The following is a 14,353-nucleotide window of genomic DNA, read 5'->3' on the forward strand; positions in this document are numbered from 1 at the left end:
GTAGTTTTGTCCATCCACTACAACAGTATTTTATTAGGTGATAATACTTTCATAACACTGGAATGAAGCTTGCTTTAGATAGATATTGCTTTATAAGAGAGATAAATTATAGACAGTAGCTGGACAGAAATAGTCTTTTGTTTTACATTGAATAATTTTAGTACATGCACTGGGCTTAATTTTCCTGAAACCGTGGCAACAGCAGTAACTGCTTTTATTTTCTAGGTCATGCCCATGTTGTCTGTTTGGTTCACGTAAACACATCTGTGTGTTACAGTTGTAACTTCATTACTGTAAATCTCTGACCTTTATTTGCTTTCCTTAGAGCCGGATATATCTGGCTCACAATAGCAAAAGAGTTCATCGATGGTTCCATCTGTCCCTCTTTCTAGTTTTTGTATCTCAGTGCACCTCTTGCTTAGCCTGACCTGGAAAGCATTTGATTAAACAAACATGCAAAAACGTTATTTTCCCCTCCGAAGTCTCCTCCAAATGATGATGTAAATGAAGGAGCTCTGTCCACAGTTTTTATCCGTGGCGCTCTCGCACCAGTGGCCAATACAGCGGTTTTCAAACAGTGGTCTAGATTTCAAATACATTACAGTTCAGCAGTGTTGGCTTCTGATTGAAATCCGGGATCTTACTGTGCAGGGACCTCGGTCTTTGTGAGAATTTCAGAATATAGTTATTGCGTAAAGCTGGCACTTACTATAATTATATTGTTTTATGTGTTGTCATATTTACCTAAACAAACTATTCCTTATTTCAAAATGAGGGGCTCCATTGTAGAAGTATAGTTGAGTAGTTAATTAGCTCTTTAAATGTATTCACATTTATAGTAGTCCTTAATAAAAGGGTTATAAATTGATAATGTTATTGTTCTCTTAAATAAAATATGTGAGAAACGTGGGCTTGAGAATGTCATTTTTTCAATGAATATGGAGGAAAGTAACAGGCTTTCCGCTATCGTCTTCTGTGGAAAGGAAGAGCAATTTGGAAATTTTCTATCAGTTTTACAAAAATCTAGATAGGTGTTTTGGGTGCATTTTTTAGTAGAATAATAGTTCACTAACCTTAGCGGAAACCTCTGAGCTGTCTGACTCAAGTTCTTGACTAAAGCACTTGAGAGACTTTATCGGAGTTAATAGCAATAGCTGGTTACATGCATATCTTGTGGTTCCATGAGGCAGCGGGTCAGCTGCCTTCATCCGTTTGACTGAACTTCTCATGACTCTCAGCAGATGTTTTGCCTTTAAAGGTCAGTTTAACTTTCTGACCAGACTAGCTCCTTGCTTCCCAGAGCATGCCAACACAGTTAAGAACCAGAATGTAGATTGACATCAGGACTGAAATTTCATGAATTTCTTTCTCACTTCCTTAGTTATTCAACCAAATCTCACGATATCCACTTTCATAACAACTGGCAGAAGAAAAAGATAATATGAAGAATTAGAATGTGTTGGTATTCTGAATAGTTTAAGGCAGCATCACTGAAGTTCTACGTAGTGTATTTTAGTAATGTTTACTTGTATTACAATAGTACATAGCAGTGTGTCTGTGCTAGGCATTGAAAAATACACATAATTAAATTCCCATCCAAAATGTACAGTATGCATATCTGTGATGCTAAAAACAACCACAGAAGACTGGTCAATTAACAGAATCAAACACCATTCTTGAAAACGGAAACGGCAAGAAAAATTTGCCCCTTGGAAGACCAGAGAAAGGCATTTGTAAGCTCTCAGCAGGAAACTATTAGCTCTTAAAATCAGAAACATTTTGTATCATTAATGTATTTTCAGGGAGAGTCATAATTTGCTTCTCTGTTGGAATATGAGATCTGTTCTCCCACAGCAGAATTAGGCATCGTGAGTGGCCAAAGCCCGTGGCAGGTATTTCAGAGGGAGTTTGTCCTGAACCACGGACAGTTCCTTGTTGGCTCGCACCCGAAGCACGCCAGTTCCGCCTCCCGTGCCGCAATGTCGCGTGGATGGCGGGTCTCTGTCGGCATTCCTCCAAGTGTCTTGTGGCCGTCTTTCAGACGTTGATCGTGGGTTATGTGAAAGACCATGGAGCAGACCTGCGAGGGTGAACCGCTACTGTGGTTATTATGGTGCTCAATAGTATGAGTATTTGCTCCGTGATGTAATTTACATCATTTAGCATACGTGTTTTGTCAGCCTACTGTATGAAAATGGCCGTACTTTATTGCCAGTAATAAATTAACTGTTGTTAATAAAATAGTCCTGCACAGTATTGGTTTCTCAACCAGCAGCTTTGCTGAAGGGTTCAACAACTGTAGTGCATTCAGGAGAGGGGACAAATTACCATGTTTCTTCATTTAATTCTCCCTTCAAAACTTCGTATCTCCATTTCTATAGATAGAGAAGGAGCAAACAAATCGGTACATCCACATGACAACTACAGTGTCATGCTGAAATAACAACTTGAGTCTTATTTAGCTGCCTCTATTCTTACGTGCTTCCAGGATGGATCTCCCCAGCTAGACTATTTTTTAATGTTGATCTGTTCATATTTGCATGCATATGTTTATCTGATCTTTTGATAATCTGGCAGGTCTATTTTAAAATTATTTTTCTTTCACTTCTCAGAAATAGGACATAGTGGTATTATGAGCTGTTCCACTGACCTTAATGCAAACATATTAATGCTACCCTCTTTCTGCTTTCAATCATACCCCAATATATTAATTAGTAACGAGAGGAGGATTATGCCAATAGAAAAATGTAGGTCTTCACTACTACTTCTGGCTATTCACTCCTAACAACCACTGATCCGTTCAAACGTGCACTTAGGCTCTCTTTACCTATTTCAGTTGTTAATAACAGTAGATTTGTGCTTTCTGGTAGTACTCAAGTCACTTTTAAAACAGGATAGATACACACTCACTGCCTCACAGTCTTGTACTAGAAAGAAAATAACCAGAGCAGAGGTCCAGCGTGGGATGAATATGACAAGCCTGATGATTATTTTTATGGAGTGGCAGAGATGGACTTTCTGGGAGACCTTACTGGTAGTGATCACCCAGGCAATCTCCAGCAGAATGTGGGAACCCTGGTGGGACCTGCCTGCGGTGTGTGCTGCTCACAAGTGGAGGTCCTCTGGCTGAAAAGTGAGGTGAGATGTCCTGGGGGTTATGCTAGGCTTGCCAATGATTAGAAAAAGCTGAAGGGTGATGTGTCAGCAGGGTAGGAGGTAGTGGACAGTGGGCTGCAGTGAAGAGGCTGCTGACCACTTTAGTAGAGTGCCTTTCCCCTGTGATGTAATCTGGGATTCCACGCGTATTTTGTGAATGTAATGAAGATGCGTAAAGAACTAAAGGAATATTTCAGTGGAAAACCTTTCTAAATATAAAGTGTGATAGTCAAATGTGCCTGTGCATTCAGATGGAGATTGTGAAAAAGATAATGATTGTATTCTTATATTTAGGGGCCGCTGCCAGCTGTTTCTAAACTAGAATTGTTGTAATACCAGAAAAAATGAGTGAGTATTGATAAATGGCTTGTAACAGTTTTAATCCTGAGAGGGATTTGGGACATGTGTAGTAGCATATGCATATGATTGCCGAGAGGATATCTTAGGATCCCACACCGGCCACCAGCTAAGCTGCTGCTGACCCTGTGTCCTGGCAGCTGCAGAAGCAGCCACATGGTACAGGCTGCACGCACGTTGGTATTTTTTGCATAATTCTTCACATGAGGTGTGCATGTGCGAGTGTGCTGCGTTCATTCATAATCCCTATGACAATTGGTTTATGCCCTGCAGAATGTGACAGTAAGTTCTAGTATTTGTGAGAAGCATGTCAGCTCCTTTCTCAGAATTAGCCCTCTGCATTCTCTGAGGTCTTTATTTCTATTTTTTTTCTACCTGCCATTACGGAGGCAGTTTTGTGTGGTTATTCTTTTGTTCTTTGTGCGTGTGGGTAATAGATTGCAGGCTGAAAATGAGTGTACAATTTATTGTTGGAATTAAGTTCTATGGGCTAACTATTTAATTAAGTGTTCAATATGAATTGGTGTCCTTATGGTTTTGGCATTTGTATGGCTGTAAGGGAAATCCACTTCATGTCATTTGTAAAGTAACTGAGATGATTTTAATTTCAAGAAATTGCACTGAAATTAATTGTATTAATGTAATGAAATATTTAAAATATTTAATGCTTTTATCCAATAATTAAGTCATATTGCTAGTCTTGATTTTTGCAAAGTGAGCGAAAGACGTGGTGAGAAATGTAGTAAAATGAGGGTGGAGGAATTATAAGATAGGCTGCCCTGTGTCAGTACGTGCTTAGCACATTTAGCACAGTTTCTTTGCAGTAGTGCGAATTGTTGAAGGACTGCTTTAGCCTATAATTCATAAGAGTTTAGATGTCTAAATATTTGTATAAGGCATAATATCCAGGTCATTCTGAAATAAATGTACGAGAAAAAAACTGGAAAAGCATAGGGAATTCTGTGGGGAATTAAGCTGGAGGTTGGGGGGGGGGGGGACGAGAAAGGAATTGATGACTTAATAATGTTGCAGCTCTTAAAGGATCTTTTTCTTAAAGTCCGTTACAGTCATATTGTAGCTGATAAGGATTTTTTTCAGACTGTACGTAGCGCACACATAACTAGAACATCAAACTTCGTTCCTAACTGAGTTTACAACTGTGCAGAAACACTTTAACTGAAGTACAATCACGCTTTTGACAAGAATTGTCCGAGTGACCACAGGCTTTAGGCTAAACTTCAAACAAGCGTTAGTCACCGTTTGCATGGTAGAGCAGCGTATTTCTTGATTGAAAAGTGTTTCAGTGGAAAGAGGCGAATGGGCCATGCTTCCCTCCTCTCCTTGATTATCTGCTGGCACAGGAATCGCTGCCTTGTGCAAGGATCGGTACGGCTCTTTCCTAAGCCCGGTCAGAGATGCTTGCCTCTCAGAAATGTTACTGGGGAGTTTTCTGCAATTTATTCTCTGAGGCCAAGTCAGCACTTCTGCTGAGGATGTTGGGTTTTTTTCTGATTCCTTTCCAGCATGCACATTGAGGAAAGTGGGATTCTCCACAACTGCAAAGGAATCCAAATTTAGTTCTTTAAACAGTCAGCTATCGGTGTCATGTCCTCTCCCAGTTTGTTCTCAGTTTTAGGCTGTGTAGAGATGTTATATCAATTTTCCCTGGAAACCAACACAAAAACACAGCTTTGTGGAACTGGTGCAGACCCTTGTGATTTCAAAGTAGTATCAGTTCAGCGTTCACTCATGATTAATAACACGCTACATCAATATACAACCCTTCTAATTGATTCAAGTCTTCATAGGGCTTACTGCAGTTGAGTCAAGTCAGATGAAGAATAAACTTTGTAATTAGAATATTTGAGGGGTATACATGTAAATGTATGAAGACAAAAACTTGATGTTTCTTTTAGATTTTGTATGTGCTTATTTCATTTGGGAGGCCTCACTGTCATCTGCTGACATTCTGCAGTTAGAGCTGTATATCTAGAATCACTGTCTTGCTGAGTTTATGGCAAACGATATTACACAAGTTCTTGCACTGGCATCCAAAGATACAGAATTTATTTTGAATGTTAGTTATGCAACACGGTTAACTGAGTTGTATCACTTTTTTGATAGTAATTTTTTTCCTCAAAACTTTGCAAATTATTGGTTATAGAAGAACCTCTGACAGTGCTCCGATAGCGTTCTCGATATTTAATTCCAAGCTGACTGCTGTGCAGGCTGGGGTGGCTAATTGGTTTCTTTGGGATTGTCTTCACTGCACGGATGTTCCTGACACAAATTCTATCTCCAAACAAGCAAAAGAAACCTAAATCAAGTAGGCTTTAACCTGAGTTGGTTGGCCTGTCTGGGAGTATAGAATAAAGCCTAAATTAGCACAACTTCTGTAATACAGAAACTGTGTTGCTCAAATGTTATTCTGTAGTGTGATGGCTCTCTCTTGCGTTAGACTAACTGGAGAGAAGTTTCAATCAGCATAGACAGTTTGCCAACTCTTCTGAAGCCGTAAGAGCTTTTGAGTGTTCAATATTTGTTGTAGAGATGGTATATACCATGTCAGAGATGGATTTTCTTGGTGGTATAAAATTTAATAGAAACAAAAATCGGACAGCAGTTTTGGCAGTTAGTCTGTTGTTTTACACCGGCAACTTAGTTGGTCTGCTATTTTATAATAATGACATGAATTTACTTGTGGCATATCTGCTGCAGTCTGACAAAATATAAAACACTTACAAGGCTTTTGAGTTGGGAGGGATTATTCGTTTAGGAAAATCGACAGGCATGGCTTCAGCACCCTGTTTATGTTCTTCAGGCTACCCCTTGCAGGTGCTTTTCCCTAGGGAACTGATGTGTACACATGGAGAGCTACGTTGGTATGGATGTGTGATACACCTCTGATGGTAGAGGTGTATCACACCTCTTCCCTTTGTAGCTGAATCCTGCTGATGATAAGTCTGTAAGGTGAACTTTGATCTTGGGATCATCTGACTGCAGATTTTTTACCGAGGCTGCAATCTTGCCAATGCTTATTTCCAATGAACAGTATTGTGAAATACTAATCAACGTGATGCATGTGGACATGGAGTCCTCATTTTGACCAGCCTGCTTTATATTTGGCCTTGCTGGAGTCAGGTTTGAATGCAAAGAACCTGTGAAAGGACGTCTTTCTGAGACCAAAGTCAGCCTATGGTTTTTCTAGTTAAAGTTAAGAACCAGATTGTGCTCACCAAGTTGTGTAAAGGTTCACAAGAAGAATCCAAGAGTGTCAGAAGATGTGCAATTCAACCAGCTTCCCAAGGGTTGTCCACAGCAATGTTTTAGTTGATGCAATGCTATGCTTGCAAATCAGAACTTACAGGCAAGAATTAGCTGCCTTCACTCACTTTTATGAATCTTGTTGATTTTGCAGAGGGTAAATGCATGCTGCACTTACTTTTGAGGAGTTCAAATCTTCTCCCTTGTGGTCCCTGGAAGAATCTGACCTCCACCAGTATTTTTTTATGGGAATTTCTACCACTTTGCAGTTTCTTTTTATACATATTGTTCTGCCTTGATCGGAGCAAGAGGAATAACATGGTCCTATATTTATTTGCTTTTTTCTTGAGGAGTGAATTCATTTCTTTGTCTTCTTGTAAGCAATGGTTAGAGAAGGCATTCCCTCCTCAGAACAGGAATCTGGCACCAGTTATATCCCCCGTCATCCAAAACTAAAGAGGGTGGTATGCAGAATGAACACAGTCCGGAGTAAGGAAAAAGAAGTAGATACTCTACAAGAAACATGTCCTACCAGGATTCTTTTAATAAAGGTTCTCCACTGGCTGGCGGGCTGGTGACTTTTAAAATACATTCTCAGTAAATTAACAGGTCAGACAGGTTCTGTCTGAAAAGAATATACAGACCAAGAATTCTTTTATTTTTAATTACTAGAGTGGATGAAAGCAAGGTGTGGTCCTTGGCTCAGCGTAGAGTCAGGAACTGACTAGCTTCTATGCCTTTAGGTAAATCTCATCTTCCTGCCTTGGTTTCTCCAGCTGCGATATAGATGTGATACTTGCCTCAGGAGGAAACCGAATATATTCATGTTTGCAAGGTTCCGTGGAGATAGAAATTCTATGCACATAATAGTTCTCGCATGTTGTCTGTATTAGATGGTAGAAAATTAACCTTTTTAATAAACATTTTAAAATAAAAATACTGATTGCATGGTCTTTGGTTTAGTTGCATTCTTTCTTCTCTTTGTGGAAAGTAACTGGACAATGCTGGCTTAGGACCTCTGTCATAAATATTTCCTTATGATAATTTCTTCAATTTTATGTTACGGGTGTCTGAATATCTGACTTCAAAGAAAGCTGAAGATAGCAAATTTGTCCTGAGACAGAAGATCTTTAAACGATCGAGTGCATTTGATGAATGAGACACCTAAGAAGAAAATGTATTTTTACAGTATTTATCTGTTTACACCGTTTTAAAAGTTTTTGTGTTCTCCCAAACCCAAACATTTTATCACTTAAAGATTGGCCTTCCAAAATTGTTCAGTTAAAAAGTTTTTGCTGTTTTCTAGTTCTGAGTTTTTGGACTCGCTCTGAGGCATAACTTACACGAATCTTTGTTTATCTGTTAGAATGACAAGCTTAAAAAATAAAAATAAATTCTGTGCAATGTCTTCAGATGCCCTTGGGAGAAATGGGACTTTAAGAAAAACACCAGTATTGCAAAACTTTGCAATATTATAGAGTTGCAACATAAAGAAGTTTGGGGGGGGGGGGGGGCCAGGGGGGAAGGGGCAAGGTCACTGCTAGGTTCTAGTTTTCCAGTAGTGGAGTCTTCTTATTTCACTTACTTTACATGGCCTATTATCATATTTGGAAATACGAAACTCAAATACTGTTCCAGGCACATCAGGATTTTGTTCTGTTAACCCCAGCACTGTCGTATCTCTGCTATACTTGATTTTTCTTAAGATGTACACATGAAATACTTGGAAATCTTCTTCGATTCCAGTGCTGTGGGTTTAACTTGTTAGTTATTCATCCGCATATCTTGTGATTTGCATTTCGTGTGACTGCAAGTGTGGACAGGAGTGTGATATCACCGTAGAGGAGAAGGGTTGAACTGCTTTCTCCAGCTGTAGCGGAGCGCTCTCGCCCTGCCCTAGAGCTGGTTTGGTAAGTGCACGCTGTCAGTTCCTTTTGGCAGAGCAGGGTACGAGCCAAGGAAAACGTGTTGGGAGCTGAAGCTGGGGCTGGTTGTGCAGCTCAGCAGAGAACAGCTGGAATCCAGTTTGTCTTTGTATAGAGTTTTTTTTTTTTAATAGATTTTTTTTTTCCTCTTTTTTTTTGTATTGCTTTTTTCTCCAGATACAGCTTCACTGCTTAGATGTTTAAATCCACAGCAAAATGACTAGCAGAGGAAGGACTCAAAGAGATAAAACGCTGGGAAATGCAGACTGTTTACTGGTTTTGTTGCCTTTCTCTTTTAATTGCAAATAGTCGTCATTGTAGTTTGTAGGCTACAACATGTGCATAGACATCAGAGCGTTTTATTACTTGGTGTGACAAATACATTCTGACTTACAGGAGATGCAGTGAATTGTTCTGCTAATCCTCTTCCACTACAGCCTGTAGGATTAATTTTGGTGGCAATTTTGCTTTGCTTTCTTTGATACAGGATCTTAGCATGGTTTCATGGAGGATTTGATTTATGCATATTTAGATTGAAAACTGGAAAAGAATAATAATTTGAATTGTTCCTGTTTTAAACGTTTTAACCTTTTTTTTGTTCTTTGAGAATGCAGAATGATTTACTAGAGTATCTACTTGAATAAAGTGTGTGCTGAATAAAATTAAGCATTTCCAAAAAAAAAAAAAAAAAGGAAAATAGGTCATCAATTTTCTTTAACTAGGCAGTATATTGCTAAAGTTTTATTTATTTCTTTATTTTTAATTAAGCCAATAGCATGCATGGGGAAATGTATTTCACATCAGTTCTGTTTTAATAAGCTGAGGCAATGGTGGTATAGAGAAAAATGAGCCTGTTTTTTAGAAATCAGTATAGATGACATGCATATGTGTAGACATACACGTATGTACCTATCCTGTAACTTCATTCAGAATGAGTTACCTATTTCCAAAAATAAGATAGGAAATCATGCAGGAAAGAATAGGAAAAAAGAGGAATTATTTTCTCCCTATTTAAGACCCCCGTTAATTCTAGTGGCCTGTTCTGGAGGAGGGGTTTGAAGTCTGACCTTTGTGTACTTGCTCCTGCCCATCTAAAAATCTCTTCAAGTGAACGAGAAACTCGGAGGTGTTAGCACCCACATTTTGAAAGTTTCTGCCCACACCGACGATACAGCTGGCAGGAGAACAGGGGAATTGGGTCTGGTTGGGCAAGAGTGTGGGACAAGTAGGCGCTAGTAAAAGAGTATTGGGAATGGAAACGGGAGTCTGGGCCGGGGATGATAGGGCTGGCTCCAGGAAGGGAGTGAGACTGGCATCGGGGGGGCAGATAGCGGGGCGAGAGGGCGATGCCCGGAGCCGGAAGGGGGCTGGGAAGCCATTTGCCTTTCTGGTGGATAGAAGTAGTTCGGCCTCGCTGGTAATTCTTGTGGGTACTGATTTGTGGAGTAGTGGGGATAGTGATGGGGGGGACGGTTCCGTTCTTTTTAACGTGCCCAGTTAGGAAAATCATAGATACTGAAATATTGTGTTGAAAAGAAATTTTGAAGATGGCGATTAAATTCAGCTTCTGTGTTAAAAATACATAGTATAGAGCACTGCTTATCATAAGCTAGTTTTTCCATAAAGCCTTACTCTCACTTAGAGAGAGGGACAGTGCCTGCTGAAAGAACTATTTGATATTTGGGTGGTTTATTCCGCATTGCTTAGTGGAGCCTAAACTTTGTGTTCTGCCCACTATTCAAACAAAGCACAACAGGCAGGATTATTCAATTCCTTGTAGGTTTTTGTAGGGCACTTATTGCTGTACTGCCACAGAGCTTCATAAACCTTTAATTAATCTTTACAACACCTCTTTGATATGATTCAATTCAATGATTATTCAGGACCAGAGCCATTAAATCTTTCTTTACACAAAATGAGCTGAGGTCCTGTGGGAATATAGTCCGCAAGGTAATCAAACATGATTATGCAGTAAGGGTGGCAAATCAGGGTTACCCCAAAAAATCCTTAAAATCCTTTTCCTGGCACTTTTTAACTTGTGAGTGTTTGAATTTTACAATCTTGTGATCCTCTTTAACCTTTTTTTTATGTTAAAAATCACATGTAACATCATTTATCCTGAAAACAGCTTCAGAAGACATGTAATGGAAAGAGGAGAACATCTCCAGCTTAGGATTTTTGCCTTTTTGATTTATTACATTTTGTAACCTTTTTGCTACTTCTTCTTTTGAAAGAAAACCAAAGAAAACCAGCTCAGCTAAGTGTCCTAGCAAAACTAGACTTTGTTCTGGTACGTGCACGTACTTTTTGGTGCTGTGTAGTTTGTAGACCATGAACTCCGTGTTGGAGTCTTGCTTCTAGACTGATTACCAGGACTGACAGAAACTCGGTAATGCTGAAGATTAAGGTTGTAAACTGAGAGCCTTTGATTTTGAGGATACAGTATTTACTTTTGTGTATGCTTTAAAGGTTTGTTGGTGCATGTTGTGACTATTTCTCTCTTGATTTATCATCCTTTCAACAAACCAGTAATTCAGACCAATGACATGAGTCCTTATTGAATTGTCCTGACCCAGCCTGAGCAATCATTTTCATATGACAGTTCAATATCTCTAACTTCTAGAAACAGCAAGCCCAGAATTTTTGGCAATAATATGCCTTATGTAATTAGGCTTTTGCCCTACTATTTCCCTCCAGAAAAATGTACTTGTGATTGACTGAAAATGTAGTCTATCTTGAAACCACAGTAACTGTGCTTAAATGGGGTTCTCTGTCCTCTCTCATAAGAATCACTTCAAGAAAAGACTCCCGTTCCTCTTCGAAATGTAAAAATCACTTTTGATGGTTTCCTTGTTATTATTTATGGCTAAGTAAATTACATTCTTAACTCGGTTGGAGAATTACAATGTTGGCAGTCTTTAAAAAAGAGTTGATAAAGAGTGTATGTTTTCTTTTTCTAAGAATTATCTGTAGGAAAATAGTAATAGTTTGTATAGTAAATTAGTTTGCATTTTTATTCTTATGTATGCTTGCTGTATTGAATGGTGTCATGCTGACAGGATGTTTCTGCTGAAATAAGGTCTAGGAAAAGTTTAGCCTTATTGTAAAACTTAGTAAATCTCTACAGCCTTATTTCACAATGGGATTGGATTGTTTTCATTTCTAACCGTGTCCCAAAATGGAATTTGATACAGTAAGTGTGAGCCATAATTTTGTGTTGTGGGTGGAAGGCAAAATTGAAGAGTTAAGTACAATGTCTTCTCCGTCCTGCCAAGTTCTAGGTCTGTGAAGGGGCAGAATGCAGTAAATTCTGTGTAGGGGATATCTGGACAATTTAATTCCAGTTTCACACTAGTGTATGGTCATTACCTAAGTCTTAATTAATACATTCATATTCTTAGTTAGATTTTGCTAATAAGATTTGCAGTATGGCAGTGTCAGTGATATTAGGATCCTCATTCAGCATTTCTGTGATGTAATTAGGGGAAAAAATGGCTTGCTTTGTTATGGAAATGAATCTTTTTTTTAAAAAAAAGGTGCTAACTGAAAATGTCTGTGTGGTTTGTTTTTTTTTTTCAAGGTGATTTTTCTTAAGTTTCTGAATGCAAGCTTGAGATAGATGGATACTCACTTTGTATAAATACAACTAGCAGTAAGATAATATTTTCCTTCAAGATGGATACTGTTGTCTCTGTGCAATCTATTCATTGCTTTATGGAAAATAAAGGGACCACTGGGACCAGTCCTAATCACCACAACCCTCCAGTATGCTATGTTTGTATATAGCCTTCAGACTTTCAAGCCAAGTGTGGAAAATACGTGGTTAATGGTTTTTGCCTATACAATTATTTCATTGTAAGGCACACTGATGACCCTTGTACGTATAAGATACCCTGCGGTGTTAATAAATTTCATGTTCTGCGTCTCTGAAAGAAAACATTTGTTTCAGTAACGCATCATCTTTTATATGCGTTATATGCATAAAAGGCAAAGGAATGATAACATTCAGGTATTACAAACCTCTCCAGCCAGGTGAGATTCAGTATGATATAATGAAGGCTTTGTAGTATGTCCATCTCAAGTGTTAGCAACCTGGATTGATGACCTGCAGTGTGTCAATTGAGATAGATTTAGGCAGCATCTTAAAAGCACATGGAATTTATGCAACATCTCATTGTATTTTCGTAGGATACTGAATTCTAGATGTTAGTTTCCATGAGAATACAGCTTTTGAACCTTATGTTCACAATTTTAGCTTTTTGCAAGGGTGTAAGTGAAGAAAGTTTGTTCTCCGTCGATAACACTGTGCACGCTGGAGCGATGCATTATATTTGTGTATGCTATTGACCTACAGCTGCTTTTTTTTTTTTTTAATTATTATTATTATTTTTATTTCCCCTGCCCTCGAGTGCATGTCCATGCAGATTTTCGATAAACATGGTTTGTGCCTATATTTTTTAAGTCCCTGGGAGGGTGTCCTGGGCTTATTTCTGCAGGATAAGCTATGTAAAGAGGGCAGGTCTGGTTGACCGCAGCAGATGACAGGAGTGACCTGCACACTAGCAGCCTAATGGCTGCGAGCTGAGGAGAGTGAATGGAATAGCAGCAGTCATTATAGGAAATAACTGGATTCTTTTGTGCTACCAAACCCAAAAACGTACATTGTGATATTCTTCAGTCTATTAAGTGATAATTGTGCAAGGGCTGGATGGACTTAGACAGTCTCTGCTCCCCTCAGCTCACCTCCTACATTTTTTTTCTTGCTTGGGAGCTGGGTTCTGTCTATAGGGGAATTTTATCTACAATAGATTCTTTATCAGAAGGAGATGCTGAGACCGTTAGGACCCCTTTCTCTTTAGCTACTAGTCCTGTCACAAAATAATGCCTTTTTTATCCTCTCTTCTTGGAGGAGGAGTATGTAGACTCCCTTATAGCCAGGATGACTCTGCCTTTTTCCAGCCCTTTGGAATTTATTACCAGATATATTACCAGGTTAGTAGAAGCAAATGCTGCTTATCTTGAGTCCTTATTCTCGTAGCTGAGAGGACCTTTAGCTCAGAGAAGGGAAATAGAAGTTCAAGAGGCAAGGGAGCAAGATGGAGAAGGATAAGGTGTAATAAAGCTGAAAGTGTGATCTGCCATTTCATTTTTGTGATATCAGAGCCTCATGATTGTGTATCTTTTGGTAGTGTGTGTGCTTAGGCCTGTCCTGTTGCTTACAGGATTGGTGGCAACCAGAACTAGAGAAGCCTAGCAGCTGGTGTAGAGGTGAACAGTCAGAGTGAATTTTAAGTCCTGGGTCATGAAATGCTAGACTTTGATGGGGAAGGACTGGGAAGTTGAGGTCTGAGAGAGGATGGGAGGCTCTGGGGTGATGGGTGAGTTCAGGTTGATGAGAAAAGTAGGTGCTTGGTGCAGGAAGAGAGGGATGGAATTTAGGGCAGTTGGAGAACATAACTTGAGTAAGGGTGTTGAGATTGTTGGAAGGAGAGAGAGAAGCTTGTAGATAATTGAAAGGGGATGTAAAGATGGGCAACCCTTTAAAAGGCTGAGGAAATAATTGAAATTTTGGGGACGTTGCAGAATATTTGTCTTGTTTGGGAAGCACTGAACTTTAGGAGTTGAAGGGGAGGGGGACATGAGTCTTGGGA

General features: G+C 39.2%; 1 protein-coding gene across 2 annotated transcripts in view; it reads left to right on the forward strand.

Annotated features, from left to right (window-relative positions):
• VGLL4 (vestigial like family member 4) overlaps nt 1–14,353 on the forward strand; it is a 90,532-nt gene that overhangs the window by 18,605 nt on the left and 57,574 nt on the right. The gene's annotated exons all lie outside the window — the stretch shown is intronic.

Source organism: Balearica regulorum, chromosome 10 (assembly GCF_011004875.1).
Source record: "Balearica regulorum gibbericeps isolate bBalReg1 chromosome 10, bBalReg1.pri, whole genome shotgun sequence".
NCBI classification, from domain to species: Eukaryota; Metazoa; Chordata; class Aves; order Gruiformes; family Gruidae; genus Balearica; species Balearica regulorum.